The sequence below is a fragment of the Pogoniulus pusillus genome, chromosome 14 (assembly GCF_015220805.1).
Source record: "Pogoniulus pusillus isolate bPogPus1 chromosome 14, bPogPus1.pri, whole genome shotgun sequence".
NCBI classification, from domain to species: Eukaryota; Metazoa; Chordata; class Aves; order Piciformes; family Lybiidae; genus Pogoniulus; species Pogoniulus pusillus.
In genome coordinates, this window is record NC_087277.1 from 7,359,610 (window position 1) to 7,367,172 (window position 7,563).

At 44.5% G+C, this 7,563-nt stretch overlaps 1 long non-coding RNA gene across 1 annotated transcript; it reads right to left on the bottom strand.

Annotated features, from left to right (window-relative positions):
* Nucleotides 1-821: 821 nt before the first annotated feature.
* Nucleotides 822-1,685, bottom strand: LOC135181206 (uncharacterized). Its single transcript, XR_010304773.1, has 2 exons — nucleotides 1,583-1,685; nucleotides 822-968 (listed from the first exon to the last, which is right to left on the bottom strand). It is a non-coding gene; the product is annotated as an uncharacterized LOC135181206 (long non-coding RNA).
* Between the last annotated feature and the right edge of the window lie 5,878 nt (nucleotides 1,686-7,563).

A 7,563-nucleotide genomic window follows, 5' to 3' on the forward strand; every position in this document is an offset into this window, starting at 1 on the left:
GTGGGAACATATACTACAGGCTGCTATGTCACACAAGTTCATCTTTGTCCATATCCTGTCACTGGATATTTGTCAGATAAATTAGCCAAATGCAGAAGCTACATAAAATTATATCCATAAGGATATAGGGGTAACTAAGTCTTTTCAAGTGAAGACTACATGCATATATCCTCAACATTAATTTCATCTGTACCTCCATATTCTAATTTCTTGGGCACTGTTCCAGTTATTGTATGGTGTAAGTATTCCTGTAGCAATCTGTATGCTTGGAATACTTCGGTTTTGTCTACCACAATGCACTGAATAAACATCTCATTAATCTTTTCCATATGACAGCCAGTCCTAGAAAGCATTGGAGTATATGAACAGTTCATTATTTGAAGTTAACCACCAACCTTCATCTTTCTTTGTTCTGATTCTGGTATTGCTCACCAGTTTCATTAGCCCTGAACGTAGCATTAATAATTTTTTGTTACCCACAGATGCTGCCAGTGGGCTATGTGTCTCTTTTTCCAGATGAAAGACTATGTGAGAAAAACAGTTTCTTTTCAGCACAGATCCATGGGGCACTCCACTGTTAATATTTGTCAAACTGAAAACCGACCAACCTCACGATTTCCTTCTTGTGTAATGCTTTTACCTCTCATTCTGTGCCCAGTCAGATTCCTTAAGAGGGTTTTTTTGTGTGAAAGATTTGCTCATAACCTTCTAGAGAGTCCAGTTAAATGATACCTTTCTAAAAGAGGCCTTTTTTTTTTACAATATAGGAGTTAGGTACAGAATGCTCATTGGCTTGAGATATATGGTTTTTAAAGATTGGCTTGTTTTTCTATCAGTCTTTTTTATTTTGGTTTTTAATAATTTCAACCCATTTGTCTGCTTCTTGATGCAATTACCTATCAGATCTATTACTGGCATGTAGTAGATCTGATCACTCCTGGTTACCGATGTATGACTTCTCCCTGAAACTAAATACAGTGCAATTATCTTTTGTTTCTCCCTTTGAAGGTTTTAAATCTTAAAACAAAGCTACCTCCCCCAAGCAGCTCCTGCTACCCCATCACCGCCCATTGCCTCCCCCCAAGCTACTTCTGCTGCCCCACCACCACCTCCCATTGCCTCCCCCCCAGGCTGCTTCTGCTGCCTCACCACTGCCCATTGCCTCCCCCCAGGCTGCTCCTGCTGCCCCACCACTACCACCCATTGCCTCCCCCAATGCTGCTCCTGCTGCCCCACCACTACCACCCATTGCCTCCTCCCAGGCTGCTCCTGCTGCCCCACCACTACCACCCATTGCTTCCCTCCCCCCAAGCAGCTCCTGCTCCTCCTTCACTCACTCGGCCTAAACAGCTTCTGCTCTACCACTATGATTTTTGCCCCCATTCCCAGAGCCTGGGGCAAGACCCTCAACCAGCTAAAAAAACGCACAGAGGATCTCAGTTGCATTAAGGAGACACAATCAGCACACATAGATGATGCTGGAGCAGTCACGAACCCAGTTCCTACCTGACCGGGGGGCCACCAGGCCCCCCGGCCTTTTGTCCCCTTCACCATTCACCCAGTGCGCACCATGGGTACTCACCAGTGACGATGGGAGGAGGATCCCTCTGCCCAGTTGGGCAAACTTGGGGCTTCTGCCTTTCCTGGAGCAGCTTAAAAAGGGGAGTGGGCAGAGAGAGCAAAGTGGCCACACCTGGGGTGGGAGGAGACTCCAGCAGAGCCCAGGTGCTCTGGGTTTGGGGAGAAAAAGAGGGGAAATGGCATGGGTGGGGTGGAAAGGGAGCAGAGAGAGTGTTCCTGTGTGATCTGGTACAGGTGATTCTGCTCTGGCAGGGGCGTTGGATGAGATGATCTTCCAAGGTCTCTTTCAGCCCCTACCATTTTGTGATTCTGTGAAAGGAATTGATGCTCAGTTTTATAACTGCAAATACACAGAGTTAGAAAACATTCACTTTTATTAGTTTACTTGATGTTAAAAGTGGTAAATAACAGTGACAATACCTAAACGTGAGGAGATGTCAAAGCACCTTACAAAGAGGGCTGCCCTCTTTTCTTCCATATTACAAGCAGAAGAGTGGGTAGCTTGCTCAGTGGCAAAGCTACCAACAGAACCTTTAGACTGACCACTGGGGCAGGCTTTTTAGCCAGAAATAATGGTCCATTTCTGCAGCTCTAAGAGAGGTGACTACTTTCTATGAAACCTTTTAGAAAAGAAGATGAAGACTGCAAGCAGAGGTTTCATTACACTGTTTAAAATGCAGGCACACACTTCTGCTTGCAAGGTGTACTGGCAGCTTTCTCTTCAGCTGATGCATAAGTGTGCACCCAGCCTAAAGCAGTATTCTAAGTGGATTTTGAAATGGCACTGACATCTTCATTGGAAATGCAGGATTCTCAATGCTTAGTATTCCTGAAACAATTATGGGAAATGAGAGATTAGACTTTGCTCTAATACCTGGATGCTACCTACGTGGTCTTACTAAATGTCTTCAAAGTTTGTTGACTTGCTGCATTTAAGCAGTGCAGGAGTAACCTAAAATGGGAGTGAGTGCAAATATTGCAAGCAGATGTATGGCCAATACAATATTCAGCTTACCCTGTGCAGCTGCTAGCAGAAGCCAAGGTTTATACTACCATTTTTCATCCAGGAGAGAGGAGAAAACACTTTAAACCACTACCAGAATAGATAGTGCAGTAGCTAAATTGCAAAGTGCAAAAATTGACAGAGTTGTAAATTATCACAGAAAATACTGTCAAAACAGGATCTCTGCAAGGTATTGGACCAAAACCATAGGCTATGACTTACACAGATGAAAGTAAGAGCAGTGAACATAATTCATCTGCTACCAGACCCATGAATAAGTATAGGATTTGGCCAAGAAGGTGACAGGTTTAAGGAAAGTGGCAATTCCTCAGCTGTGAAACACTTAAAGGAATTTCTGAGCATCAGCACGTGAGGAAGTTTAGTATTTTAGTTACAGCTAACCAAATTTTAGCTGCTGATTAATGAAATTACACCAAATGAAGTGTTTACAGTTACCAGTATGTGCTTCAATAATTTGCTTGCATGTCATTGACTATTTGTTTCTGATTAAGCAAAATCTGGGTAGGCATACAGACAGTCCCAAGAGCAGATGCCAGGGCATTGGCTGGCTCTGGTTTTGGAATGTAGCAGTATGTGAGGGAGTTGGTGGGTTTAGGACTGTTTTTTGCCTCAAGAGGATTAGACGCTGGGGCTAGGGTGCTGAATACTTTGTGGTGTGTTTGTGGGAGCAGCACCACTCTCAGAATGAAACCGTTAATCCAGCACCTTTGTAGATAATATAGCAGCTACACATGGGGGCATTCAGCCTGGAGAAGAGGAGGCTCAGGGCTGAAACTTATTGCTGTCTACAACTACCTGAAAGGAGGCTGTAGCCAGCTGGGGGTTGGTCTCTCCTGCCAGGCAACCAGCAACAGAACAAGGGGACACAGTCTCAAGTTGTGCCAGGGGAGGTCTAGGCTGGATATTAGGAGAAAGTTGTTGACAAAGAAAGTGGTTGGCATTGGAATGGGCTGCCCAGGGAGGTGGTGGAGTCACCATCCCTAGAAGTGTTCAAGAAAAGCTTCGATGAGGCACTTAGTGCCATGGTCTAGTTGATTGTCTAGGGCTGGGTGCCAGGTTGGAGTGGATGATCTTGGAGGTCTCTTCCAACCTGATAGATTCTATGATTCTGAGAACACGAGATGCCTACTAGGCACTATGCAAATATCCAAGGTTTTTCCTATGTAAAAAGACCAGAGCAGATTTATGCCAGGACCAGGAAAGATGCAAGGATTTTGCCTTTCCTCATCTTCCACAGAGGCAGCAAGACCACATCCAGAGTGCTCTAATAAACCATGGCTCTTTGTTGCTCAGTAGGAAAAAACCTGCTCTGATTATACAGTTTCTTATTGATGGTGAAACTGGAACTTGTGCACAAGTGCTGCTTAAATCAATCACTGTAAAGAATGGGTTTAGGTGGAATGAGACAAGGATTCTGTTCTCAGAGAAACCAGGATTTCATAGGTGTGCAAGACTACATCTAAAGGAAACCAACCACACTGTAGAAAACAGCTCCAGATGCAGAGGTGAAGATCTGAAGTTGGGAAAACCCATCAGAAAACAAACATGCAGTGACACCCAAGGACACTGTGAGTCAACTGAGATTTACAGAGGATTAATTAGTTCAGTTGCTTTGTGCTAACAAGGAAATAGGGAATTACAAAGGAATTCACAAATACACCAGTGCAGAAAAAAACTATTTGGGGAGCAAGTGAGTAGTTTGCTCACTCTCCTTATTTGATAGTAAGACTGATAGCAGGAGAGCATCAGAGCCTTAACAGAGAAGAGTTTTTACTGAGTTGGAAGGTTACTCTATAAACAAAAATAAGAAGCTGGCTGATATGTACTGCAGGATATTAATGGAAGTGACAAAAAATAGGTGCCTGTGCCAGTTTTTATTTAAGAAAATATAATGGATAACTGGAATGTGAGAGATAAATGCAATGCAGTGAATTTTTTGTCTTGTTAACTCTAACTTCTGTGTAAATTTTAAAGATTCCTTCTTACTCGCCTTGCATAAGAGATACGTTTTAGCATTTATTACAATACTGCACGACAAATAACGCTGCTAAAAGCTGGGAGCAGTTTGTGTTGATGTGAATGTAGTCAGAAGCAGACTTAGGTGTTTTCACAGTATCACAGTATCATCAGGGTTGGAAGAGACCTCACAGATCATCAAGTCCAACCCTTTACCACAGAGCTCAAGGCTAGACCATGGCACCAAGTGCCACGTCCAACCTTGCCTTGAACAGCCCCAGGGACGGCGACTCCACCACCTCCCCAGGCAGCCCATTCCAGTGTCCAATGACTCTCTCAGTGAAGAACTTTCTCCTCACCTCGAGCCTGAATTTCCCCTGGCGCAGCCTGAGGCTGTGTCCTCTTGTTCTGGTGCTGGCCACCTGAGAGAAGAGAGCAACCTCCTCCTGGCCACAACCACCCCTCAGGTAGTTGTAGACAGCAATAAGGTCACCCCTGAGCCTCCTCCAGGCTAACCAATCCCAGCTCCCTCAGCCTCTCCTCGTAGGGCTGTGCTCAAGGCCTCTCCCCAGCCTCGTCGCCCTTCTCTGGACACGCTCAAGCATCTCAATGTCCCTTCTAAACTGGGGGGCCCAGAACTGAACACAGCACTCAAGGTGTGGTCTAACCAGTGCAGAGTACAGGGGCAGAATGACCTCCCTGCTCCTGCTGACCACACCATTCCTGATGCAGGCCAGGATGCCACTGGCTCTCTTGGCCACCTGGGCACACTGCTGGCTCATGTTCAGGCGGGTATCAATCAGCACCCCCAGATCCCTCTCTGTCTGGCTGCTCCCCAGCCACTCTGACCCCAGCCTGTATCTCTGCATGGGGTTGTTGTGGCCAACAGCACTTCTCACTGGGGTAGGCACATTTGAGGCAAATAAGCAGAGGCACATTTTCACGTGTCCACTTAACTCTGGGAGCATCTCAACTCATTATGTGCCCTTATGCTCAACTTGCAAGCTGCCTAATTGATTACCGTTCTCCTTCCGCACATGCTCCCAGCAGCTGATGGTGACTGAATTGCTGCTGAGGTGGTATAAACACTTCATTTCTCTGATGTGCAAGGTCCTCTTTAGCCCCTCACTCTCTCACTTTCCCATCTCAGCTGACTGCCCCTGCTACAAAGCTAACGAGCAATGTGCTGCAACAGAGTCAGAAATGAGTGGCTGAAAGGAACGTGTTACATACACAGCTGTGCTAAAATCCTTGCCTCGGTCTGCAGGTGCTTCCTGGTTAAATACTGCTTGAAAAACAAATTCAGATTTGCCTAAATAGGAGGAAAGCTATGTGATTTTAAAGTTGTCTGAGTAGCAATAGATAACAATGCACTTGGTTTTATAGCCCTGTAAAGATTTTAGTGGTATTTACAGTCCTAGAGAGGAGGGAAGAGGGTCATGAAGACAGTCCATTACTGAAATTGTTGATGTGGGAAGACTTTCAAACAATAACAGGAATATATAAAGAAATACAACAGCAACAATCAAAACTTAGGTGAGCACAAACTGGCCATAAAATAGAGACAAGGAAAGAGGGCTTGAAAAAAACATGTTTTAAACCTGCATATAAAGAGATAATTGGGATGCAGTGAGAGGAAAAGAACAGCACTGCAGTTTTAGAGTGCACAGCCAAATATTGCATAGCAAGGAGTATAAGTGAGTGCTCTTGCTCCAAGACTAGTAATTCTCCATGAAATACTGCATTAGTTTTGGGGTTACCATGCTACTGGCATGATGAAAGAGAAGAATACTGATGGGCTAGCATATGAGTAATCATTAAGATCATTGTGAAAGCAAAGACAAGGTTCAAATGTAGATATTCTTGGGTAGAGGCAAAAAGGAGGTGATTCAGTGTGTCTGTAGAACAAAACAGTAAAAGAAAGTAAGCAAGAACTTATTTCACCAAACAGCAAGGAATAGGGGTGGGTAGAGAAAACCTCTTAATGCTAAGATGAAATGCTAATTTCCCTAGGAGCTTAAAAGATGTCTCTGGGTTTATTTGGAATTTTTAAATTAAAGGGTCATAAGAATGACCAGAAAAAATGCATTGGGAAGAGGCAAATAGTTTCCTATCTTGCATTGACAGAGCAAGAGGGGAATTAAACTGACCTGCCTGGGTTTTCCACCTTCAGGATTTATGGTTGTAAAGAGTCTGTTTATTGAAAGACCATTTGTCTGACCATGATGTCCTGAGAGCAGCTGGACTAGAATCATAGAATCATAGAATCAACCAGGTTGGAAGAGACCTCCAAGATCATCCACTCCAACCTAGCACCCAGCCCTGTCCAATCAACTAGACCATGGCACTAAGTGCCTCATCCAGGCTTTTCTTGAACACCTCCAGGGACAGTGACTTCACCACCTGCCTGGGCAGCCCATTCCAATGGCAAAGAACTGAACAGACTTCCATGGCTTCCATGTGATGATTTGCTCCTGAAATTCCTCTTCAGGTCGACATCCTTTTTTGGAATTTCTATTAGAGGAATCAGTTCAGAGAAGGAAATTACACAGGATCTTGTTTCTCCTTCCTTGCCTTCCCACCCCACATCCCCACCCTTAACCTTAGTTTTGGTCCATTTCCCAGTGAAGAGCTGATTTGTTATCTTGCTGCAAAGCTGAAGTAGTATGTGATGGTTTGGGTGTTACCTGCTCCCCCACGCTTAAGAAAATCACCCAGAATAAACTCAGCCCATCTGGCAATTGGAGAAATGAAGCTTTATATTTACAGCTTAGCACAATAAACAAGCAGATATTTACAATATCTACAGCTATAGACAGAAATAGACAAATTAAAAAGGTAATACAGAAACGCAACAGCCCTCCCAGAAACCTGAGTCCCCAGGAGGGGCTCCCAACCACCCTTCCACCTTCTTCTCACCCCTCTACCTTACCCTAGCCTTTGTCTTATGTTCAAGGTGAGTTTGGAGGATTGGCCAGGGGGTTTAGGAAGCAGAAGGATTA